We start from the raw sequence: 26,645 nt of genomic DNA on the forward strand, positions 1-26,645 counted from the left end.
TCACTAGAGATAGAAATACAGCATCAGGTATAGTCAGTACGTGTCACTAGAGATAGATATACAGCATCAGGTATAGTCAGTATGTGTCACTAGAGATAGAAATACAGCATCAGGTATAGTCAGTATGTGTCACTAGAGATAGATATACAGCATCAGGTATAGTCAGTACGTGTCACTAGAGATAGAAATACAGCATCAGGTATAGTCAGTAAGTGTCACTAGAGATAGAAATACAGCATCAGGTATAGTCAGTATGTTTCACTAGAGCTAGATATACAGCATCAGGTATAGTCAGTATGTGTCACTAGAGATAGAAATACAGCATCAGGTATAGTCAGTATGTGTCACTAGAGATAGAAATACAGCATCAGGTATAGTTAGTATGTGTCACTAGAGCTAGAAATACAGCATCAGGTATAGTCAGTACGTGTCACTAGAGATAGAAATACAGCATCAGGTATAGTCAGTACGTGTCACTAGAGATAGAAATACAGCATCAGGTATAGTCAGTATGTGTCACTAGAGATAGAAATACAGCATCAGGTATAGTCAGTATGTGTCACTAGAGATAGAAATACAGCATCAGGTATAGTCAGTATGTGTCACTAGAGATAGATATACAGCATCAGGTATAGTCAGTATGTGTCACTAGAGATAGAAATACAGCATCAGGTATAGTCAGTATGTGTAACTAGAGATAGAAATACAGCATCAGGTATAGTCAGTATGTGTCACTAGAGATAGAAATACAGCATCAGGTATAGTCAGTATGTGTCACTAGAGATAGAAATACAGCATCAGGTATAGTCAGTACGTGTCACTAGAGATAGAAATACAGCATCAGGTATAGTCAGTATGTGTCACTAGAGATAGATATACAGCATCAGGTATAGTCAGTATGTGTCACTAGAGATAGATATACAGCATCAGGTATAGTCAGTATGTGTCACTAGAGATAGATATACAGCATCAGGTATAGTCAGTATGGGTCACTAGAGCTATAAATACAGCATCAGGTATAGTCAGTATGTGTCACTAGAGATAGAAATACAGCATCAGGTATAGTCAGTATGTGTCACTAGAGATAGAAATACAGCATCAGGTATAGTCAGTATGTGTCACTAGAGATAGATATACAGCATCAGGTATAGTCAGTACGTGTCACTAGAGATAGAAATACAGCATCAGGTATAGTCAGTATGTGTCACTAGAGATAGAAATACAGCATCAGGTATAGTCAGTACGTGTCACTAGAGATAGAAATACAGCATCAGGTATTCAGTATGTGTCACTAGAGATAGAAATACAGCATCAGGTATAGTCAGTATGTGTCACTAGAGATAGATATACAGCATCAGGTATAGTCAGTATGTGTCACTAGAGATAGAAATACAGCATCAGGTATAGTCAGTATGTGTCACTAGAGATAGAAATACAGCATCAGGTATAGTCAGTATGTGTCACTAGAGATAGAAATACAGCATCAGGTATAGTCAGTATGTGTCACTAGAGATAGAAATACAGCATCAGGTATAGTCAGTATGTGTCACTAGAGATATTAATACAGCATCAGGTATAGTCAGTATGTGTCACTAGAGATAGAAATACAGCATCAGGTATAGTCAGTACGTGTCACTAGAGATAGAAATACAGCATCAGGTATAGTCAGTATGTGTCACTAGAGATAGATATACAGCATCAGGTATAGTCAGTATGTGTCGCTAGAGATAGATATACAGCATCAGGTATAGTCAGTATGTGTCACTAGAGATAGATATACAGCATCAGGTATAGTCAGTATGTGTCACTAGAGATAGATATACAGCATCAGGTATAGTCAGTATGTGTCGCTAGAGATAGATATACAGCATCAGGTATAGTCAGTATGTGTCGCTAGAGATAGATATACAGCATCAGGTATAGTCAGTATGTGTCGCTAGAGATAGATATACAGCATCAGGTATAGTCAGTATGTGTCACTAGAGATAGAAATACAGCATCAGGTATAGTCAGTACGTGTCACTAGAGATAGAAATACAACATCAGGTATAGTCAGTATGTGTCACTAGAGATAGAAATACAGCATCAGGTATAGTCAGTATGTGTCACTAGAGATAGACATACAGCATCAGGTATAGTCAGTAAGTGTCACTAGAGATAGAAATACAGCATCAGGTATAGTCAGTATGTGTCGCTAGAGATAGAAATACAGCATCAGGTATAGTCAGTTTGTGTCACTAGAGATAGATATACAGCATCAGGTATAACCAGGGGGAGAACAGTGCTTAGTGGCTGAGCATCAATAATAAATGTGACATTGAAGGGACATTAAACACTAAAAAATGGCAGATAGAACAATTCATTCAAAGAAAAGATTAGTCTGAGATGCGTCAGTATGTGTCACTAGAGATAGATATACAGCATCAGGTATAGTCAGTATGTGTCACTAGAGATAGAAATACAGCATCAGGTATAGTCAGTATGGGTCACTAGAGATAGAAATACAGCATCAGGTATAGTCAGTATGGGTCACTAGAGATAGAAATACAGCATCAGGTATAGTCAGTATGGGTCACTAGAGCTAGAAATACAGCATCAGGTATAGTCAGTAAGTGTCACTAGAGATAGATATACAGCATCAGGTATAGTCAGTATGTGTCGCTAGAGATAGATATACAGCATCAGGTATAGTCAGTATGTGTCGCTAGAGATAGATATACAGCATCAGGTATAGTCAGTATGTGTCGCTAGAGATAGATATACAGCATCAGGTATAGTCAGTATGTGTCGCTAGAGATAGATATACAGCATCAGGTATAGTCAGTATGTGTCACTAGAGATAGATATACAGCATCAGGTATAGTCAGTATGTGTCACTAGAGATAGATATACAGCATCAGGTATAGTCAGTATGTGTCGCTAGAGATAGATATACAGCATCAGGTATAGTCAGTATGTGTCACTAGAGATAGATATACAGCATCAGGTATAGTCAGTATGTGTCACTAGAGATAGAAATACAGCATCAGGTATAGTCAGTATGTGTCACTAGAGATAGAAATACAGCATCAGGTATAGTCAGTATGTGTCACTAGAGATAGAAATACAGCATCAGGTATAGTCAGTATGGGTCACTAGAGATAGAAATACAGCATCAGGTATAGTCAGTATGGGTCACTAGAGATAGAAATACAGCATCAGGTATAGTCAGTACGTGTCACTAGAGATAGAAATACAGCATCAGGTATAGTCAGTATGTGTCACTAGAGATAGAAATACAGCATCAGGTATTGTCAGTATGTGTCGCTAGAGATAGATATACAGCATCAGGTATAGTCAGTATGTGTCGCTAGAGATAGAAATACAGCATCAGGTATAGTCAGTTTGTGTCACTAGAGATAGATATACAGCATCAGGTATAGTCAGTATGTGTCACTAGAGCTAGAAATACAGCATCAGGTATAGTCAGTAAGTGTCACTAGAGATAGAAATACAGCATCAGGTATAGTCAGTATGTGTCGCTAGAGATAGAAATACAGCATCAGGTATAGTCAGTTTGTGTCACTAGAGATAGATATACAGCATCAGGTATAGTCAGTATGTGTCGCTAGAGATAGATATACAGCATCAGGTATAGTCAGTATGTGTCACTAGAGATAGAAATACAGCATCAGGTATAGTCAGTATGTGTCACTAGAGATAGACATACAGCATCAGGTATAGTCAGTAAGTGTCACTAGAGATAGAAATACAGCATCAGGTATAGTCAGTATGTGTCGCTAGAGATAGAAATACAGCATCAGGTATAGTCAGTTTGTGTCACTAGAGATAGATATACAGCATCAGGTATAACCAGGGGGAGAACAGTGCTTAGTGGCTGAGCATCAATAATAAATGTGACATTGAAGGGACATTAAACACTAAAAAATGGCAGATAGAACAATTCATTCAAAGAAAAGATTAGTCTGAGAAAACAGATGCATTTTTAAAAAAGTTTCATTAGCTGTTCAAATATTGACAAAATAAGTGTAAAGTTTTAGTCTCTGTAAAACAATGAGAGCTGCCATGTTGTAACTAAGGTTACCTTCTCTGCTGTGGCCAATTGGTGACAGTCATAAATAGGTTACTAGAGTGTGCAGCCAATGGCTGTGTATAATATAACTGTGATCTGCACTTCCATTTCGAACAGGGACTGAAAAGCTCACAATTTCAGAATGTAATTACAGATAAAGGGGACAAAATAAATAAAGTATATTGTAGGTAGATATATATAGACACTTCCTCACAGCAGGACATACGGTCTCGGACATGAGGTTCATCCTTATAGATCATGTCACAAAACTGAAGAGAGGGGGTGACAGACACAATGCACAGGCTAAGCACATTACATACTAATGGTCTAAATATGTCAATAGACTGGCACTGCGTTCTCTAAATCCTATGGCATCACCCCAGGAAGGGACACCTTGATTGCCACTTATAGGTGTATGACCGATGAGCTACTGTAGAGGTCACAAACTGGGTACTTAAGGGTACCAGGCACAAGATTAATCATGTACTATACTTACTTAACAATAGGGGCAGAGATGTGTACACTGAGACAGTGCATTAAGACACTGGTTATCCTTTCTGAACATTATCATCACTTTGCTTACTGAATTTGACATTGGGATCACACTTAGTTCAACCCCATATACACATCATGGCTAAGCTAATCGCATATTAACCGCCACAATATGTCCAACTCTACCTCCGGTTTAATCACATTAACAAATAAGCATGATGATTAGAGTGCTACAACTGTAGCGGATACATAATAGGTGACTGGAATCCCATGGGTAATAATCCAAAGTCAAGTTATTCACACACTGGTTGTACATACATCGGGTATACATTACACATAGGAGTACAAACTGATTTAACTCCACACTCACAGATTTACGTATGCACTTAACTTTTCAAACAATTAATTTATTAGGGAGCTGAATCAAATAATTTTATTATCTCATGTATGGATTTATGTATGTCCTTAATTATTTGTTCAAAATTATTTAGATCCGCACTCACAGATTTATATATGCACTTTATTTTTCTAACCATGAATTTATTAGGGAGCTGAATCAAATAATTGTATCATGTATGGATTTATGTATGGATTTAATTATTTGACAACTTGTTCAAAATTATGTTGTATGTTGATAATTATCACCATGACTACGGGGTCACATTTTGGCACAATTTTCAAACTTAGGGGGAGGGGCTAAAGGGTATTTAAGATCACTTTGTTTCACTATGTTGTTTGGTCTGAGGAAGGGAAGGGGTCTGTGGATCCCAAAACGTCACTATGATATAACAAAATAAATCTATTTCTTTTTACAAATCCAGTGAGTGCAGTCTATATGTTTTTAAAAATAAATATATATATATATATATATATATATATATATATATATATATATATATATATATATATATATATATATATATAGGATTTGATGTGGAAACGGCACACTTCACTATAGCAACCACCTGGTGCACTGCCGTATACACATACAAAAACCAATAGTGATGAATCCAAACGGATGGAATCCGTGTCTAAAGAGACTTCACAAAGCAGGCACAGCAGGAATTTCATATCCGTTTAATATGATAGAAATAACCAAACGTTTCAGCCCTCACATGGGCTTTTTTCAATGGTAGTCGGAAGCGAAGACGGACATAACACACAGTGCCAACACCCACCTCTAAATACCCACCTCCCCTAAGTGTAAGCCTATCAGTGAGCCAAAGCGGCACACACCCACATGTAACGTACGGCCATGACAACAGCAAAAGAAGCGCCGTAAAGATGCGTCACAGACAGAGGTATACCGACTCCACCCATAATGTGAATCGCAATGCCGGGTTGGTCAGATAATCACAACACACAGCCATGTGTTGCGGACGAGCACGTAGGATGTGGGCGGGGCCTCAAGCGGCACTCTGACAGGATGTGAATAAATACATTGCGCAGAATCACAATTACATATAAATAGTACTATATGTGAGTAAGAAGAAGAACATAAATTGCAAGGGCACATCTTAAACAAATATACTAATCTATGTCCGTGTGCACAACCATCTATACCCTTAGGTATCAAGGTTAGAACGCACAGAAAACTAGGGCATACATACCTAACATGTCAAATAATAAATGTAACCACATTGAAGGGGTATTTGAATACATCATATCTACAAGTAGGAACTATATCTTTCCAAATAGTTAAGGCGCTTAGAAACAAAAAAGAAACGTCACACAAAAGCAAACTAAGATTTTTTTTATCTGGTCTTATAACAACATCCAAAGTCAATGTTCGTATTCAGACCACGAGGGGTAACCGTGTCAAGATTAAATATCCAACGGGCTTCCAACCGCAGGAGTCTCAGTCCTCTGTCACCCCCCCTGGTTGAGCGAGGTACATGGTCAATCAGAATAGTGCATAGAGAAGAAATTAAATGTCCAGCATTTACAAAATGACGTGCTACCGGCTGATCTGATCGTCCTTTGTCCAGTGCCTGACGGATAGCTCATTTGTGGTTTGCAAATCACTCTCTGAAGGATGTCACCGTCTTTCCAATATAATACATGGAGCAGGGACAGATAATGGCATAGATGACAAAGTCCGAGGTACATGTCACCCTGTGGTTGATCTTAAACTGTTTATTAGTATGCGGGTGCTGGAAGGAATTTCCAGTGATGAGGCTATTGCATGTCACACAATTACCACATCTGTAACAACCCGGCTTACCCTTGGGTAGCCAACCCTGTCTCTCATAACAATGTACTGGATCATTTAGTACTAGTAGATCTCGTAGATTTCTAGCTCTCCTATACACCATTCTCGGGGTTGGAGCATCCGAAAATGGAAGACTAGAGTCCTTGGACAGCATCAGCCAGTTTTTCTTAATGGTGGTACTCATCAGCTCAGAGCCAGGAGTGTAGGTGGTGAGAAAATTCAGTCGATCAGGGATATCGGTAGTAGTTTTCCTGGAGATTACTGTATCCTGTGTCCATTCACTTGCTTTCAAACGTTGTTGCTCAATAAGAGACAACGGGTACCCCCCGCTCGAGGAATCTTTGGGCCATCTCATCAAGCTGTAGTTCCTTGCGTGTATCATCCGTATTGTTGCGGACCACCCGCAGGAGCTGCAAGGAACTTACCCCATCCTTCTGAAATTTGGGGTGAAAGCTATTGTAATGGAGGGTAGAGTTCCTATCAGTGTCTTTCTTAAATAGGGTAGTGTGTAGTTTGCACCCACCCGCTGTCACAACCTTAAAAATCTCTAAGTCGAGAAAATGTATACAGTCAATATTATGTTCCATTTTGAACTGAATGGTCGAGTCAATGTTCGTATTCAGACCACGAGGGGTAACCGTGTCAAGATTAAATATCCAACGGGCTTCCAACCGCAGGAGTCTCAGTCCTCTGTCACCCCCCCTGGTTGAGCGAGGTACATGGTCAATCAGAATAGTGCATAGAGAAGAAATTAAATGTCCAGCATTTACAAAATGACGTGCTACCGGCTGATCTGATCGTCCTTTGTCCAGTGCCTGACGGATAGCTCATTTGTGGTTTGCAAATCACTCTCTGAAGGATGTCACCGTCTTTCCAATATAATACATGGAGCAGGGACAGATAATGGCATAGATGACAAAGTCCGAGGTACATGTCACCCTGTGGTTGATCTTAAACTGTTTATTAGTATGCGGGTGCTGGAAGGAATTTCCAGTGATGAGGCTATTGCATGTCACACAATTACCACATCTGTAACAACCCGGCTTACCCTTGGGTAGCCAACCCTGTCTCTCATAACAATGTACTGGATCATTTAGTACTAGTAGATCTCGTAGATTTCTAGCTCTCCTATACACCATTCTCGGGGTTGGAGCATCCGAAAATGGAAGACTAGAGTCCTTGGACAGCATCAGCCAGTTTTTCTTAATGGTGGTACTCATCAGCTCAGAGCCAGGAGTGTAGGTGGTGAGAAAATTCAGTCGATCAGGGATATCGGTAGTAGTTTTCCTGGAGATTACTGTATCCTGTGTCCATTCACTTGCTTTCAAACGTTGTTGCTCAATAAGAGACAACGGGTACCCCCCGCTCGAGGAATCTTTGGGCCATCTCATCAAGCTGTAGTTCCTTGCGTGTATCATCCGTATTGTTGCGGACCACCCGTAGGTGCTGCAAGGAACTTACCCCATCCTTCTGAAATTTGGGGTGAAAGCTATTGTAATGGAGGGTAGAGTTCCTATCAGTGTCTTTCTTAAATAGGGTAGTGTGTAGTTTGCACCCACCCGCCGTCACAACCTTAAAAATCTCTAAGTCGAGAAAATGTATACAGTCAATATTATGTTCCATTTTGAACTGAATGGTCGAGTCAAGTGTGTTGAGGTCATTCACCCACTTGGAAAGAGTGTCAAGCGTACTATCCCAAACCAAAAACATGTTGTCTATGTACCAACGATAAAATTTCAGGGGAAATTGTTTAGAAAAGATATTTTGTTTCTCATACATAGACATATAAATGTTAGCGTAAGATGGGGCCATATTCGACCCCATCGCAGTCCCCATAGTTTGAAGATAGTAGGTCTCTTCAAAACGAAAAAAAAAAAAATTCCAAACAAAATGCCACTAAATGTAATAAGAATTCGATAGGAGGACCAACATAATGTGTGTTGTTTATGAGAGCTTGTCTGATCATTTCTAACCCATGGGCATGGGGAATGACCGTGTATAAACTCACCACGTCCATGGTTACCAAAATATCAATGGGGTTAATGTCCTCAATGTTTCTCAGCAGATTAATCAGTTCAAATGAATCTTTGAGATTTGCTTGGGTATTTTGAACCACAGGTTGCAAGTAAAAATCAGCAAACTCAGCTAAGGGTTGTAAGAGTGACCCCCTTGCCGACACAATCGGTCTACCTGGGGGGTTTTCCACTGATTTGTGGACTTTAGGAAGTAAATACAAGATCGGACATACCGGGTAGTCCACAGTCAGGTAGCCCAATACATCCACATCAATAACACCAGCTTGAAAAGCCAGGTTAAGAAATTCATCAATTTCTTTTTTGTACGTTCTGGTAGGATTCGTGTGTAGTATACGATAAGTAGTTGTATCATGTAATTGTCTCATGGCCTCATTTCTATATTGGGAGTAATCTAATACAACTGTGACCCCTCCCTTGTCCGCTGGCCTGATCACTATGTCCCTGTCAGTAGACAGGGACTTAAACGCTAGTCTCTCAGATTTACTTAGGTTGTCCCTATATCGTAGTAGGGATCGGTGTAGCTCAGAGCTAGTAGAAGTACAAATATGATGAAACCTTTTAATAGATAAATGTGTGTTGCGAGGTTCAAAGGTGCTTGCAGCTTTGAAGGGTTTATATACATATTCCCCTTTGTCCTTGAAAAAATCTTTAAGTTTAAGTTGTCTTTGGAACCGACCCATATCCACACACAATTAAAATAAGTCACACTTCGGGGTGGGTACAAAGGATAAACCTTTGTTAAGTACACTGATTTCGTCAGTGGTAAGAGGGCTTGAACTAAGATTATAGACTATTGTTTCGTTTTCTTTTGATTCTTTCTTTTTGCTGCCCCTCCCCCTCCTGAGGCGTCTGCCTCTGGGGCTGGGATAAAGGGGGCTTCTGAGAGGATCGAGTTATAACCCCACTGGATGTGGGATTTTGTGTAATTTGAGCGTCCCCGTCAGAAGAATCACCTCCGCTACTGTCAACAGTCGAAAAGTTAACCCTTCTGGTTTTATTAAATGGTTGTTTCCTACGTCCTACCCAAGTATTATTATCTCTACCAAAGAGCTAACTGTAAACCTTTTTGTCCCTGTAGTCATTCTCTACTGTTGTAAATTTCTTATTCTTAAATGCTAACAGGTCATGTTTGTATTTGTCAACTTGTGTGCGGAGTTTAGTGATCCAGTCAGTAGACGTGTCCGTAGTAAGAATCGTCAGTAATGTATCTTTGACAGTTGCAATTTCTGTCTTGACCGTCTGTTTTAATCTAGAAACCTCCTCTATAACCAGGAGCATCAAATCGTGTGAACATTTACTGAGTATACCACACCATCTCCTACAGAAATCAATGTTGTTGCGGCCTAGTGTGGGGATGTTTCTTACCCTGAACCCCCTAGGAATAAACTTAAAGGGACATTTAACACCTGATGAAAAATGCTAAAACCTTCTTTTTCTTATTAATACAAATAAAATAATCACTGCTGTCTATTTTATCTGTTCCTCTTACCCCAAACTGTTGACAAAGATTGTTTTGAAGTACAGTGTTGATCCAGTTGCCATATTGTAACGTACCTTACAGGGGCACAGCAGTCACATGACACACACAGCATATTATTTGTTGCATATACTTAGAGAATCACATCTGTTTGCAGTGTGTGAGCTGCAGTGTCTGAAGATACTTATTTTTTGTCACTCACAGTATAAATGTATTAGCTTTCCCCATCTAATACACATATTATGCAGAACAATTGAAATAAAATTCTTTATAAGCACTGTTTATGTTTTTAACACCCCCCACAGTTTTACTCTTCAAACTGCCCACAAGTTTTATGCTCTAAGCAAAAGTCGTTTCCAGTGAACTTCAGGCACTATTGTCGTAAATCATTTGTAAGCTCCGTGAGGGAGAGCGAGGCTCTCAAACACGCTGGATATACTGATATACTCCATGCAGAAGATTTTTGCTTCTTATGACCTCTCCTGCTTATGTACCAGCTAATGTGATCACCAGTTAGTAATGATCATCTGGTTTTATTTAGCAGTGTGATCTGCTCTTGTCACACCCTCTGCCAAGACACAGTCACTAGAGCAGAGCTCTGTGTGTGATCATCAGAGGGTGTGACAGGAGCAGATCACACTGGTAAATAAAACAGACGATCATTACTAACTGATCACATTAGCTGGTACATAAGCAGGAGAGATCACAAGAAGCAGAAATCTGCTCTGCACGGAGTATATCAGTATATCCAGCGTGTCTGAGAGCCTCCCTCTCCCTCTCTCCCTCACGGAGCTTCAGCTTACAAATGATTTACGACAATAGTGCCTGCCCTGAAGCCGTGCACTAGAAACGGCTTTTGCTTAGAGCATAAAACTTGTGGGCAGTTTGAAGAGCAAAACTGTGGGGGGGGCGTTAAAAACATAAACAGTTCTTATAAAGCATTTTATTTCAATTGTGCTGCATAATATGTGTGTTAGATAGGGAAAGCTAATACATTTATACTGTGAGTGACACATAAATATGTATGTTCAGAGGCTGCAGCTCACGCTGCAGCCAGATGTGATGCTCTAAGTAATATGCTGTGTGTGTCATGTGACAGCATCATGAGCATGTGACTGCTGTGCCCCTGAAACGCATGTTACAATATGGCAGCTTAGATAGGAAATTAAGCACTGGATCAACATTGTACTTCAAAGCAATTTCCTTCAACAGTTTGGGGTAAGAGGAACAAATAAAATAGAAACAGTGATTATTTTATTTTTACTAATACGAAAATGTAAGTTTAAGGGATTATTAGAAGACAGGTGTTAAGTGTCCCTTTAAGTTTGTGATATTTGGATAGATAAACTACGTGCAAATGAAAATCTATCTCCTTTTTCTGTAACAGTTTATGATAAATATTAGTGGGGGTCTCACCTTTAGTTTCCTGCAACTTCTGTAAGTCAGCCTCACAACGAATACGTGCTGCATCTGCTTCAGTGAAAGCAAAATCTTCTATGTTCCCATATGGGTCCTCAATTGAAACGGTTTGTTGTGTGGAGTATGATGTTTCCATACCACTCCAAAGAGAGTATACAGATAAAGCGGAGTAGGTAATATCTGATGTTTAACCCCTTGCAAATGAGAGCAGTCCTGAGTAGAGATTCCAATGGCCAGTATAATACAGTCAAGATGATAAAAGTATAAATCACAAACACAGTAGGTGCACGTTTCAGTTATGTAGTAGACAGGATTCGATGTGGAAACGGCACACTTCACTATAGCAACCACCTGGTGCACTGCCGTATACACATACAAAAACCAATAGTGATGAATCCAAACGGATGGAATCCGTGTCTAAAGAGACTTCACAAAGCAGGCACAGCAGGAATTTGATATCCGTTTAATATGATAGAAATAACCAAACCTTTCAGCCCTCACATGGGCTTTTTTCAATGGTAGTCAGAAGCCAAGACGGACATAACACACAGTGCCAACACCCACCTCTAAATACCCACCTCCCCTAAGTGTAAGCTTATCAGTGAGCCCAAGCGGCACACACCCACATGTAACCTACGGCCATGACAACAGCAAAAGAAGCGCCGTAAAGATGCGTCACAGACAGAGGTATACCGACTCCACCCATAATGTGAATCGCAATGCCGGGTTGGTCAGATAATCACAACACACAGCCATGTGTTGCGGACTGGCACGTAGGATGTGGGCGGGGCCTGAAGCGGCACTCTGACAGGATGTGAATAAATACATTGTGCAGAATCACAAATACATATAAATAGTACTATATGTGAGTAAGAAGAAGAACATAAATTGCAAGGGCACATCTTAAACAAATATACTAATCTATGTCCGTGTGCACAACCATCTATACCCTTAGGTATCAAGGTTAGAACACACAGAAAACCAGGGCATACATACCCAACATTTCAAATAATAAATGTAACCACATTGAAGGGGTATTTGAATACATCATATCTACAAGTAGGAACTATATCTTTCCAAATAGTTAAGGCGCTTAGAAACAAAAAAGAAACGTCACACAAAAGCAGACTCAGATTTTTTATCTGGTCTTATAACAACATCCAAAGTCAATGTTCGTATTCAGACCACGAGGGGTAACCGTGTCAAGATTAAATATCCAACGGGCTTCCAACCGCAGGAGTCTCAGTCCTCTGTCACCCCCCTGGTTGAGCGAGGTACATGGTCAATCAGAATGATGCGTAGAGAAGAAATTGAATATACTAGTCCTAAAGCCTGTGTAAACGGGCCATTTTTTGCAGTACAACGGTCCCACCCCTTGCTCTCTCTCTCTCCCCTCTCTTTTGCGCTCTCTCTCCCTCCTTTCTCCCTCCTCTCTTTTGCGCTCTCTCTCCCTTCTCTCTTTTGCGCTCTCTCTCCCTTCTCTCTCTTGCGCTCTCTCTCCCTCCTCTCTTTTACGCTCTCTCTCCCCCCTCTTTTGTGCGCTCTCCCCCCCTCTTTTGTACTCTCTCCCCCTCTCTTTTACGCTCTCTCCCCCCTCTCTCCCTCCCTCTCTCCCCCCTCTCTTTTGCCATCTCTCCCCCCTCTCTTTTGCCATCTCTCCCCCCTCTCTTTTGCCATCTCTCCCCCCTCTCTTTTGCCATCTCTCCCCCCCTCTCTTTTGCCTTCCCCCCTCTTTTGCGCTCTCTCCTCCCCTCTCTTTTGCTCTCTCTCCCCCTTCTCTTTTGCTCTCTCTCCCCCTTCTCTTTTGCTCTCTCTCCCCCTTCTCTTTTGCTCTCCCCCCCCTCTCTTTTGCTCTCTCCCTCCTTTTTTTGCTCTCTCCCCCCCCTCTCTTTTGCCCCCTCTCTTTTGCCCTCTCCCCACTCTCTTTTGCCCTCTCTCCCCCTGTCTTTTGCCCTCTCTCTTGCTCTTTCTCTCCCCCCTCTCTTTTGCCCTCTCTCTCCCCCCTCTCTTTTGCTCTCTCCCCCCTCTCTTTTGCTCTCTCCCCCTCTCTTTTGCTCTCTCTCCCCCCTTTCTTTTGCTCTCTCTCCCCCCTCTCTTTTGCTCCCCCCTCTCTTTTGCCCTCTCTCTCCCCCCTCTCTTTTGCCCTCTCTCTCCCCCCTCTCTTTTGCTCTCTCTCCCCCCTCTCTTTTGCTCTCTCCCCCCTCTCTTTTGCTCTCTCCCCCCTCTCTTTTGCTCTCTCCCCCCTCTCTTTTGCTCTCTCCCCCCCCCTCTCTTTTGCTCTCTCTCCCCCCTCTCTTTTGCTCTCTCTCCCCCCTCTCTTTTGCTCCCCCCTCTCTTTTGCTCTCTCTCCCCTCTCTTTTGCTCTCTCTCCCCTCTCTTTTGCTCTCTCTCCCCTCTCTTTTGCTCTCTCTCTCCCCCCTCTCTTTTGCTCTCTCCCTCCTTTTTTTGCTGTCTCTCCCCCTCTCTTTTGCCCTCTCCCCCCTCTCTTTTGCCCTCTCCCCCCTCTCTTTTGCCCTCTCCCCCCTCTCTTTTGCCCTCTCCCCCCTCTCTTTTGCCCTCTCCCCCCTCTCTTTTGCCCTCTCCCCCCCCTCTCTTTTGCCCTCTCCCCCCTCTCTTTTGCTCTCTCCCCCCTCTCTTTTGCTCTCTCTCCCCCCTCTCTTTTGCTCTCTCTCCCCCCTCTCTTTTGCTCTCTCCCCCCTCTCTTTTGCCCTCTCTCTCTCCCACCTCTCTTTTGCTCTCTCTCCCCCCTCTCTCTCTCCCCCCTCTCTTTTGCTCTCTCTCCCCCCTCTCTTTTGCTCTCTCTCCCCCCTCTCTTTTGCTCTCTCTCCCCCCTCTCTTTCTCCCCCTCTATTTTGCTCTCTCTCTCCCCCTCTATTTTGCTCTCTCTCCCCCCCTCTTTTGCTCTCTCTCCCCCCTCTTTTGCTCTCTCTCTCTCCCCCCTCTCTTTTGCTCTCTCTCCCCCCTCTCTCTCTCCCCCCCTCTCTTTTGCTCTCTCTCCCCCCTCTCTTTTGCTCTCTCTCCCCCCTCTCTTTTGCTCTCTCTCCCCCCTCTCTTTTGCTCTCTCTCCCCCCTCTCTTTCTCCCCCTCTATTTTGCTCTCTCTCTCCCCCTCTATTTTGCTCTCTCTCTCCCCCCCTCTTTTGCTCTCTCTCCCCCTTCTCTTTTGCTCTCTCTCTCCCCTTTCTTTTGCTCTCTCTCCCCCTCTCTTTTGTCTCCCCCCTCTCTTTTGCTCTCTTTCCCCCCCCTCTCTTTTGCTCTCTTTCTCCCCCCTCTCTTTTGCTCTCTCACCCCTCTCTCTTTCCATCTAAAGGGGAGGAGAGTCCATGGCTTCATTCATTACTTTTGGGAATTAAGAACCTGGCTACCAGGAGGAGGCAAAGACACCCAAGCCATATGCTTAAATATATCCCCCACTCCCCTAATCCCCCAGTTATTCTTTGCCTTTCGTCACAGGAGGTTGAAAGAGAAGTGTCAGAAGATTCGGAGTAGTCTCTTATGGAGGTTAGTACTCTTTGGAATGGGACTGGTGTTTTAAGTAGTCCTGTCAGCCTCTTAGTGAGAGCCTGGGCAAAAGTTAGAGTCAGGAGATGCAGGGAGAGTCTTTCTGTGAAACCATCCCGACTCATATTAACAGCTCCATAAGCAATCAGCATTGACGAGTTTCTCTGCCAGCTTTCTACACTCAAGTCCATGTCAGGAGCGATGCTACTACCCTGTCACACTTTAAGGGCCGTGTTCCTGTTCCACGGCATAGATTCTGGTAATATTGTTTCATTTTTTTATTATACTTTATTGATAACGCAAGAAGACAGGGTCACAGTGTGATACCTTTTATCTGTATAGAATCAAGGGTTAATATTCCTGGTATGGGGATTATTGAACAGGGGGGGGTTATAAATAATATTGTTTATTGTGTCACTGCTGTGTTATGTGCGAGATGAGGCTCTGGCAATGGGTGGAACTTTCAGGTTCTTTTCCGGGAGTATTTGCGCAGCCGATTTGGCGCGTTTTTTTCAAGCTATGGAGGACTCTGATGCGTTAGAGGGAACTCACTCTTTAACATAGTCTAATACCTGTGTTTATTGTGAGGAGGCTCTGGTAGATCCGCCTGCTCAACTATGTTCCACTTGCCTAGGTAGAGTTGCGACATCTAGAAAAAAAACAGGATTTCTAGTACTACTGAGCCACCCACCTCTGAGGGTTCTCCGTCCCGTGAGGTGCGTTCCCTGCATTCATCTCCGGTTGCACATGCAGCACCCCAGGGCCCAACCATTACTCCTTCGGGAGAGCTTTGCTGGCCGTCAGATTTTGCGGATTAACTGCAAATGGCGGTTTCGAAGGTGATTAATGCTTTACCACGTTCGACTAAGTGCAAGCGTAGGGTGCTTCATGGCGGCCCAGCCCAGGGGTTGTCTACGCCTATGGATATATCGGAGGCATTATCCGCAGACGAGGACCTTTCCGACTCTTCAGAGGAAGTCCTTTCTGGGTCGGAATCCATGTCATTTAAGCCTCCGGCTGCGGAGGAGCCTGACTTTCGGTTTAGGATGGAACAATTGTGCTTTTTGCGTCAAACCTGTCTTCCAGAGAAGAGAGACGCCTTTCTAGATTGTGTGAAGGATCTTTCTTCTCTCGGAGTAATCGTACCAGTACCCCCAGCAGAAAGGGGTCTAGGGTACTATTCAAACCTTTTCGTGGTTCCAAAGGAGGAGGGTACATTCCGCCCGATTCTGGACCTAAAGTGTTTAAACAAATTTCTGGCTGTTCAATCGTTCAAGATGGAAACGATTATCTATTCTGCCCTTAGTTCAAGAGGGACAATTTATGACGACAATAGACTTTAAGGATGCTTACCTTCATGTTCCAATCCACAGGGATCACTTCAGGTTCCTGAGATTCGAGTTTCTGGACCAACACTTCCAGTTTGTGGCCCTTCCCTTTGGTCTGGCGATGGCCCCGAGAGTCTTCACAAAGGTTCTGGGGGCGCTACTTGCAGTTGCCAGATCCAGAGGCAATGCTGTGGCACCCTATCTGAATGACATCTTAGTCCAGGCGCTGTTGTTCAGTCTTGCAGAGGATCACTCAAGGGCTCTTCTTCTCTTGCTCCAATCTCACAGTTGGAAGATAAATTCAGAAAAGAGTTCCCTGGTTCCCAGCAACAGGGGCGAATTCCTGGGCACAATAATATACTCTATATCCATGAAGATATTTCTCACAGATCAGAGATGCAGGAAGATTGCGTCCACCTGCAGTCCTCCTCCAGTCCCTCAGTGGCCCAGAGTATGGAGGTCATCAAGCTCATGGTGTCCAGCATCAATGTCATTCCATTCGCCAGGTTCCATCTCAGACCTCTTCAGTTGTGCATGTTAAGAAAGTGGAACGGCGATCATACAGATCTATCACATCAGATTTCCCTGGATGTTTGAACAAGGAACTCCCTCTCTTGGTGGATCCGTCCGGACCAACTGTCCCAAGGGACATCCTTCTTGAGACCGTCTTGGGAGATTGTGACCACGGACGCGAGTCTGGCAGGTTGGGGAGCTGTTTGGGGTGCCAGGATGGCACAAGGGAAGTGTACTCGAGAGGAGTCTCTCCTTCCGATCAATATTCTGGAACTTCAAGCGATCTACAATGCTCTGACGGCTTGGCCTCTCCTGGGGTCGTTCAGCTTAATCAGATTCCAGACAGACATTACCTTGGTGGCTTATATCAACCATCAGGGGGGCGAGAAGCTCCCTAGCCATGAGGAAGGTATCTCGGATACTGGAATGGGTAGAGACCCACAACTGCTCGCTGTCAGCAATCCACATCCCGGGTGTGGACAACTGGGAAGCGGATTTTCTCAGCAGACAATCCTTTTCTGGGGGAATAGTCTCTCCACCCCAAGGTGTTTGCGGAGATCTGTTACAGATGGGGGACGCCGGAGATAGACCTTATGGTATCCAGGCTAAATTTCAAGCTACCCAGATACGGGTCGTGGTCCAGGGATCCCCATGCGGAGATGATAGATGCCTTAGCGGTGCCTTGGGGGTTCAACCTGGTTTATATTTTTCCACCGTTGCCACTTCTACCTCGGGTAGTGGCCCGCATCAAGCAGGAGCAAGCTTCGGCTATACTGATTGCTCCGTCGTGGCCGCGGAGGACGTGGTTTGCGGATCAGGTGGGGATGTCATCTTCTCCTCCATGGAGGTTACCCTGTCGCAGGGATCTGCTGGTACAGGGTCCTTTTCAACATCAAATTCTAGATTCTCTGAGGCTGACTGCTTGGAGATTGAACTCTAAGTCTTGGCCAAGAGAGGTTTTTCTGAGAGAGTGATTGATACTCTCGTTCAGGCCAGGAAGCTGGTCACTCGACGCATGTATCATAAGGTTTGGAGGACTTACTTGTCCTGGTGTGACAAGCATGGATATCCTTGGCACAAGGTTAATGTATCCAGGATTTTGTCTTTTCTCCAGGGCGGGTTGGAGAAGGGACTTGCCGCGAGTTCCTTAAAGGGGCAGATTTCGGCATTTTCAGTTTTGTTGCACAAGAGGCTAGCTGAGCTTCCTAAAATTCAGTCTTTTGTTCAGGCTTTGTCTAGAATCAGGCCTGTTTTTAGACAGTCCGAACCTCCCTGGAGCTTGAACTTGGTGATTAGGGTATTTACGGAGGGTTCCGTTTGAACCTATGCACTCTGTGGACATTTAAAATTATTTCTTGGAAGGTTCTCTTCCTGTTGGCTATTGCATCATCACGCAGAGTCTCTGAGTTGGCGACCTTGTAATGTGAGCCTCCTTATTTGTTTTTTCACGTTGATAAGGCTGTTCTTCGCACTGGTTTGGGATTTCTTCCCAAGGTTGTGTCTAACCGTAACATCAATCAGGAAATAGTTGTTCCTTCGCTCTGTCCTAACCCCTCTTCTCCTAAGGAGAGGTTACTTCATAATTTGGATGTGGTTCGAGCCTTGAAGTTTTATCTTCAAGCTACAAAGGATTTCAGACAGTCTACATCTCTTTTTGTTGTGTATTCAGGGAAGCGCAAGGGGCAGAAAGCCTCTTCAACTTCTTTGTCCTTTTGGTTGAGGAGCATGATTCGCTTAGCCTATGAGAGAGCGGGACATAAGACACCTCAGAGGATCACGGCTCATTCAACTAGAGCTGTGGCTTCTTCTTGGGCCTTTAAGAATGAGGCCTCTATGGAGCAGATTTTTAAGGCTGCTACCTGGTCCTCCTTACAAAATTTTACAAGATTGACGTTTTTGCTTCGGCGGAAGCAGCTTTTGGGAGAGAGGTTTTGCAGGCTGTTGTGCCCTCAGATTAGGGTCTGCATCCTTTTGCCCTCCTGTTTTTCATTCAGTGTCTTCTAGAGCGTGGGTATTTGTTTCCCACAAGTAATGAATCAAGCCGTGGACTCTCCTCCCCTTTAGATGGGGAGGAGAGTCCACGGCTCCTGCCCGTTGCTCTGGTGGGCGGACCTAAATTTAGTTTTGTTCTTCTGGCACCATTTATACCCTGATATTTATCCTACTGTTCCTTGTTCCCTCGGCAGAATGACTGGGGGTTGAGGGGAGTGGGGAAGGTATTTAAGCCTTTCGCTGGGGTGTCTTTGCCTCCTCCTGGTGGCCAGGTTCTAAATTCCTGCAAGTAATGAATGAAGCCGTGGACTCTCCTCCCCACGATGGAAATTAAATTATCAGGTAAGCATAATTTGTTTTTGCTCTCTCTCTCCCCCCTCTCTTTTGCGCTCTCTCTCCCGCCCTCTCTTTTGCTCTCTCCCCCCTTCTCTTTTGCTCTCTCCCCCCTTCTCTTTTGCTCTCTCTCCCCCTTCTCTTTTGCTCTCTCTCCCCCTTCTCTTTTGCTCTCTCTCCCCCTTCTCTTTTGCTCTCTCTCCCCCCTCTCTTTTGCTCTCTCTCCCCCCTCTCTCTTTTTCTCTCTCCCCCCTCTCTTTTGCTCTTTCTCTCCCCCCTCTCTTTTGCTCTTTCTCTCCCCCCTCTCTTTTGCTCTTTCTCTCCCCCCTCTCTTTTGCTCTTTCTCTCCCCCCTCTATTTTGCTCTCTCTCTCCCGCCCTCTCTTTTGCTCTCTCTCCCCCCCTCTCTTTTGCTCTCTCTCTCCCCCCCTCTTTTGCTCTCTCTCTCCCCCCCCTCTCTTTTGCTCTCTCTCCCCCCTCTGTTTTGCTCTCTCTCCCCCCTCTCTTTTGCTCTCTCTCCCCCCTCTCTTTTGCTCTCTCTCCCCCCTCTCTTTTGCTCTCTCTCCCCCCTCTCTTTTGCTCTCTCCCCCCCTCTCTTTTGCTCTCTCCCCCCCTCTCTTTTGCTCTCTCCCCCCCTCTCTTTTGCTCTCTCCCCCCCTCTCTTTTGCTCTCTCCCCCCCTCTCTTTTGCTCTCTCCCCCCCTCTCTTTTGCTCTCTCCCCCCCTCTCTTTTGCTCTCTCCCCCTTCTCTTTTGCTCTCTCTCCCCCTTCTCTTTTGCTCTCTCTCCCCCCTCTCTTTTGCTCTCTCTCCCCCCTCTCTTTTGCTCTCTCTCCCCCCTCTCTTTTGCTCTCTCTCCCCCCTCTCTTTTGCTCTCTCTCCCCCCTCTCTTTTGCTCTCTCTCCCCCCTCTCTTTTGCTCTCTCTCCCCCTCTCTTTTGCTCTCTCTCTCCCCCTCTCTTTTGCTCTCTCTCCCCCTCTCTTTTGCTCTCTCTCTCCCCCCCTCTCTTCTGCTCTCTCCCCCCTCTTTTGTTCTCTCTCTCTCTACCCTCTCTTTTGCTCTCCCCCCTCTCTTTTGCTCTCCCCCCTCTCTTTTGCTCTCCCCCCTCTCTTTTGCTCTCCCCCCTCTCTTTTGCTCTCCCCCCTCTCTTTTGCTCTCCCCCTTCCCTTTTGCTCTCCCCCTTCTCTTTTGTTCTCTCTCCCCCCTCTTTTGCTCTCTCTCCCCCTCTCTTTTGCTCTCTCTCCCCCTCTCTTTTGTTCTCTCTCCCCCTCTCTTTTGTTCTCTCTCCTCCCTCTCTTTGTTCTCTCTTTCTCTCTCTCCCCATCTCTTTTGCTCGCTCTCTCCCCCCCTCTTTTGCTCTCTCTCCCCTCTCTCTTTTGCTCTCTCTCCCCCCTCTCTTTTGCTCTCTCTCCCCCCTCTCTTTTGCTCTCTCTCCCCCCTCTCTTTTGCTCTCTCTCCCCCCTCTCTTTTGCTCTCTCCCCCTTCTCTTTTGCTCTCTCCCCCTTCTCTTTTGCTCTCTCCCCCTTCTCTTTTGCTCTCTCCCCCTTCTCTTTTGCTCTCTCCCCCTTCTCTTTTGTTCTCTCTCTCCCCCCCTCTTTTGCTTCCCCCCTCTCTTTTTCTCTCTCTCTCCCTCTCTTTTGCTCGCTCTCTCCCCCTTCTCTTTTGCTTTCTTTTGCTCTCTCTCTCACCCCCTTCTCTTTTGCACTCTCTCCCGCCCTCTCTTTTGCTCTCTCTCCCGCCCTCTCTTTTGCTCTCTCTCCCGCCCTCTCTTTTGCTCTCTCTCCCGCCCTCTCTTTTGCTCTCTCTCCCGCCCTCTCTTTTGCTCTCTCTCCCCCCCTCTCTTTTGCTCTCTCTCCCCCCTCTCTTTTGCTCTCTCTCCCCCCCTCTCTTTTGCTCTCTCTCCCCCCTCTCTTTTGCTCTCTCTCCCCCCTCTCTTTTGCTCTCTCTCTCCCCCCTCTCTTTTGCTCTCTCTCCCCCCTCTCTTTTGCTCTCTCTCTCCCCCTTCTCTTTTACTCTCTCCCCCCTCTCTTTTGCACTCTCTCTCCCCCCTCTCTTTTGCACTCTCTCTCCCGCCCTCTCTTTTGCTCTCTCTCCCCCCTCTCTTTTGCTCTCTCTCCCCCCTCTCTTTTGCTCTCTCTCCCCCCTCTCTTTTGCTCTCTCTCCCCCCTCTCTTTTGCTCTCTCTCTCCCCCCTCTCTTGCTCTCTCTCCCCCCCTCTCTTTTGCTCTCTCTCCCCCCCTCTCTTTTGCTCTCTCTTTCTCCCCCCTCTCTTTTGCTCTCTCTCTCTCCCCCCTCCCTTTTGCTCTCTCTCTCCCCCCTCTCTTTTGCTCTCCCCCTTTCTTTTTCTCTCCCCCTCTCTTTTGCTCTCTCCCCCACTCTCTTTTGCTCTCTCTCCCCTTCTCTTTTGCTCTCTCTCCCCTTCTCTTTTGCTCTCTCTCCCCTTCTCTTTTGCTCTCTCTCCCTCCTCTCTTTTGCTCTCTCTCCCCCCCTCTCTTTTGTTCTCTCTCTCTACCCTCTCTTTTGCTCTCTCTCCCCCTCTCTTTTTCTCTCTCTCCCCTTCTCTTTTGCTCTCTCTCCCCCCTCTCTTTTGCTCTCTCCCCCCTCTCTTTTGCTCTCTCCCCCCTCTCTTTTGCTCTCTCTCCCCCCTCTCTTTTGCTCTCTCTCCCCCCTTTCTTTTGCTCTCTCCCCCCTTTCTTTTGCTCTCTCTCCCCCCTCTCTTTTGCTCTCTCTCCCCCCTCTCTTTTGCTCTCTCTCCCCCCTCTCTTTTGCTCTCTCTCCCCTCTCTTTTGCTCTCTCCCCCTTCTCTTTTGCTCTCTCTCCCCCCTCTCTTTTGCTCTCTCTCCCCCCTCTCTTTTGCTCTCTCTCCCCCCTCTCTTTTGCTCTCTCTCCCCCCTCTCTTTTGCTCTCTCTCCCCCCTCTTTTGCTCTCTCTCCCCCCCTCTTTTGCTCTCTCTCCCCCCCCCTCTTTTGCTCTCTCTCCCCCCCTCTCTTTTGCTCTCTTTCTCCCCCCTCTCTTTTGCTCTCTCTCTCTCCCCCCTCCCTTTTGCTCTCTCTCTCCCCCCTCTCTTTTGCTCTCTCTCTCCCCCCCCTCTCTTTTGCTCTCCCCCTTTCTTTTTCTCTCCCCCTCTCTTTTGCTCTCTCCCCCCCTCTCTTTTGCTCTCTCTCCCCTTCTCTTTTGCTCTCTCTCCCCTTCTCTTTTGCTCTCTCTCCCCTTCTCTTTTGCTCTCTCTCCCCTTCTCTTTTGCTCTCTCTCCCCTTCTCTTTTGCTCTCTCTCCCTCCTCTCTTTTGCTCTCTCTCCCCCCCTCTATTTTGTTCTCTCTCTCTACCCTCTCTTTTGCTCTCTCTCCCCCTCTCTTTTTCTCTCTCTCCCCCTCTCTTTTTCTCTCTCTCCCCTTCTCTTTTGCTCTCTCCCCCTTCTCTTTTGCTCTCTCTCCCCCCTCTCTTTTGCTCTCTCCCCCCTCTCTTTTGCTCTCTCCCCCCCCTTTCTTTTGCTCTCTCCCCCCTTTCTTTTGCTCTCTCTCCCCCCTCTCTTTTGCTCTCTCTCCCCCCTCTCTTTTGCTCTCTCTCCCCCCTCTCTTTTGCTCTCTCTCCCCTCTCTTTTGCTCTCTCTCCCCCCTCTCTTTTGCTCTCTCTCCCCCCTCTCTTTTGCTCTCTCTCCCCCCTCTCTTTTGCTCTCTCTCCCCCCTCTCTTTGCTCTCTCTCCCCCCTCTCTTTTGCTCTCTCTCCCCCCTCTCTTTTGCTCTCTCTCCCCCCTCTCTTTTGCTCTCTCTCCCCCCCTCTCTTTTGCTCTCTTTCTCCCCCCTCTCTTTTGCTCTCTTTCTCCCCCCTCTCTTTTGCTCTCTTTCTCCCCCCTCTCTTTTGCTCTCTCTCTCTCCCCCCTCCCTTTTGCTCTCTCTCTCCCCCCTCTATTTTGCTCTCTCTCTCCCCCCCTCTTTTGCTCTCCCCCTTTCTTTTGCTCTCCCCCCTCTCTTTTGCTCTCTCCCCCCCTCTCTTTTGCTCTCTCTCCCCTTCTCTTTTGCTCTCTCTCCCCTTCTCTTTTGCTCTCTCTCCCCTTCTCTTTTGCTCTCTCTCCCCTTCTCTTTTGCTCTCTCTCCCCTTCTCTTTTGCTCTCTCTCCCCTTCTCTTTTGCTCTCTCTCCCTCCTCTCTTTTGCTCTCTCTCCCCCCCTCTCTTTTGTTCTCTCTCTCTACCCTCTCTTTTGCTCTCTCTCCCCCTCTCTTTTTCTCTCTCTCCCCTTCTCTTTTGCTCTCTCCCCCTTCTCTTTTGCTCTCTCTCCCCCCTCTCTTTTGCTCTCTCTCCCCCCTTTCTTTTGCTCTCCCCCCCCCCTTTCTTTTGCTCTCTCTCCCCCTCTCTTTTGCTCTCTCTCCCCCTCTTTTGCTTCCCCCCTCTCTTTTGCTCTGTCTCCCCCCTCTCTTTTGCTCTGTCTCCCCCCTCTTTTGCTCTCTTTCCCCTCTCTTTTGCTCTCTCTCCCCTCTTTTTCTCTTCTCCCCCTCTCTTTTGCTCTCTTTCCCCTTCTCTTTTGCTCTCTCTCTCCTTCTCTTTTGCTCTCTCTCCCCCTCTCTTTTGCTCTCTCTCCCCCTCTTTTGCTTCCCCCCTCTCTTTTGCTCTGTCTCCCCCCTCTCTTTTGCTCTGTCTCCCCCCTCTCTTTTGCTCTGTCTCCCCCCTCTCTTGCTCTCTTTCCCCTCTTTTGCTCTCTCTCCCCTCTTTTTCTCTTCTCCCCCTCTCTTTTGCTCTCTTTCCCCTTCTCTTTTGCTCTCTCTCTCCTTCTCTTTTGCTCTCTCTCCCCCCTCTCTTTTGCTCTCTCTTTCTCCCCCCTCTCTTTTGCTCTCTTTCTCCCCCCTCTCTTTTGCTCTCTCTCTCCCCCCTCTCTTTTGCTCTCTCTCCCCTCCTCTCTTTTGCTCTCTCTCCCCTCCTCTCTTTTGCTCTCTCTCTCCCCCCTCTCTTTTGCTCTCTCTCCCCCCCTCTCTTTTGCTCTCTCCCCCCCTCTCTTTTGCTCTCTCCCCCCCTCTCTTTTGCTCTCTCTCCCCCTCTTTTGCTCTCTCTCCCCCTCTCTTTTGCTCTCTCTCCCCCTCTCTTTTGCTCTCTCCCCCCCTCTTTTGCTCTCTCTCCCCCTCTCTTTTGTTCTCTCTCCCCCCCCTCTCTCCCCCCTTTCTCTTGCTCTCTTTCCCCTTCTTTTGCTCTCTCTCTCCTTCTCTTTTGCTCTCTCTCCCCCCTCTCTTTTGCTCGCTCTCTCTCCCCTCTCTTTTGTTCTCTCTCTCTCTGCCCTCTCTTTTGCTCTCTCTCCCCCCTCTCTTTTGCTCTCTCTCCCCCTCTCTTTTGCTCTCTCTCCCCCTCTTTTGCTTCCCCCCTCTCTTTTGCTCTGTCTCCCCCCTCTCTTTTGCTCTGTCTCCCCCCTCTCTTTTGCTCTGTCTCCCCCCTCTTTTGCTCTCTTTCCCCTCTCTTTTGCTCTCTCCCCTCTTTTTCTCTTCTCCCCCTCTCTTTTGCTCTCTTTCCCCCTCTCTTTTGTTCTCTCTCCCCCCCCCTCTCTCCCCCCTTTCTCTTGCTCTCTTTCCCCTTCTTTTGCTCTCTCTCTCCTTCTCTTTTGCTCTCTCTCCCCCCCTCTCTTTTGCTCGCTCTCTCTCCCCTCTCTTTTGTTCTCTCTCTCTCTGCCCTCTCTTTTGCTCTCTCTCCCCCCTCTCTTTTTCTCTCTCCCCCCTCTCTTTTTCTCTCTCTCCCCCCTCTCTTTTTCTCTCTCTCCCCCTCTCTTTTGCTCTCTCTCCCCCTCTCTTTTGCTCTCTCTCCCCCTCTCTTTTGCTCTCTCTCCCCCTCTCTTTTGCTCTCTCTCCCCCTCTCTTTTGCTCTCTCTCCCCCTCTTTTGCTCTCTCTCCCCCCCCCTCTTTTGCTCTCTCTCCCCCCCCCTCTTTTGCTCTCTCTCCCCCCCCCTCTTTTGCTCTCTCTCCCCCTCTCTTTTGCTCTCTCTCCCCCTCTCTTTTGTTCTCTCTCCCCCTCTCTTTTGTTCTCTCTCCCCCTCTCTTTTGTTCATTCTCTCTCTCTCCCCCCCTCTCTTTTGCTCTCTCTCTCCCTATCTCTTTTCTCTCTCTCTCCCCCTCTTGCTCTCTCCCCCCCCCCTCTCTTTTGCTCTCTCCCCCCCCCTCTCTTTTGCTCTCTCTCCCCCTCTCTTTTGCTCTCTCTCCCTTCTCTTTTGCTTTCTCTCCCCCCCTCTCTTTTGCTTTGTCTCCCCCCCTCTCTTTTGCTTTCTCTCCCCCCCCTCTCTTTTGCTTTCTCTCCCCCCCCTCTCTTTTGCTTTCTCTCCCCCCTCTCTTTTGCTTTCTCCCCCCCCTCTCTTTTGCTTTCTCTCCCCCCCTCTCTTTTGCTTTCTCTCCCCCCTCTCTTTTGCTTTCTCTCCCCCCTCTCTTTTGCTTTCTCTCCCCCCTCTCTTTTGCTCTTTCTCCCCCCTCTCTTTTACTTTCTCTCTCCATCCCTCTCTTTTGTTCTCTCTCCCCCCTCTCTTTTGTTCTCTCTCTCTCTCTCCCTCCCCCCCCTCTCTTTTGCTCTCTCTCTCCCCCCTCCTCTCTTTTGCTCTCTCTCTCCCCCCTCTTTAGAGCTCTCTTTCTCACGGTGACGGCGACCACCCCCGGGTGCATCACACCCCGCCCCCAGGCGCATCACACTCTGCGCCCATCATGCCCAGTGTGCCCCACCCCCTTACGCCTACTATTCTAGTGGCGGAGGATCAGATGCTAGGTCAGTCTGTTGAAGGCCAGGTGTGTTTGTCCTTGCACAGTCTATACTGCGCATGACAGCTTCAGACAAACATACTTGGCCTTTTATATTATAGGATATATATATATGTGTGTGATTTATCATTTTATATTACCACCTCAAAGTGTTTAATGTCCCTTCAAAAATCAGATAAAGAGCAGCATGTACAGTTCACTGCAATAATTTTAATAAATTGCAGTTTAGAATTGTGTTTACTGTTCCTTCTAAATAATTACAAGGTCAGTGCCTTCTGTGTATTCCTGGCACCTACCCCTGAACAGCTGACTGGTGCATATGCAGGGTGCACAATGTGTATGCACCAATCAAATGCTTATATTTATTTAAATCTATTTAATTACCCTTTAGAAACATATTTTATTGTTGAAATTATCCAGAAAATTAAAATCTCTCTCACACCAAATTGTGGTTGCCAGACCAAAAAAAAAAAAGATTGAATACATTAATCAACTCTACTACACAGCGTTAATTCTATAATTCTATCTCTCTAGTTATGCTGCTGTGTGCATGAATTCTTT

The 26,645-nt window shown here is 46.0% G+C and overlaps 1 protein-coding gene across 1 annotated transcript in view; it reads left to right on the plus strand.

The window, feature by feature from the left end:
• Window positions 1-26,645, plus strand: part of YBX3 (Y-box binding protein 3) — a 147,536-nt gene that overhangs the window by 47,690 nt on the left and 73,201 nt on the right. The gene's annotated exons all lie outside the window — the stretch shown is intronic.

Source organism: Bombina bombina, chromosome 9 (assembly GCF_027579735.1).
Source record: "Bombina bombina isolate aBomBom1 chromosome 9, aBomBom1.pri, whole genome shotgun sequence".
NCBI classification, from domain to species: Eukaryota; Metazoa; Chordata; class Amphibia; order Anura; family Bombinatoridae; genus Bombina; species Bombina bombina.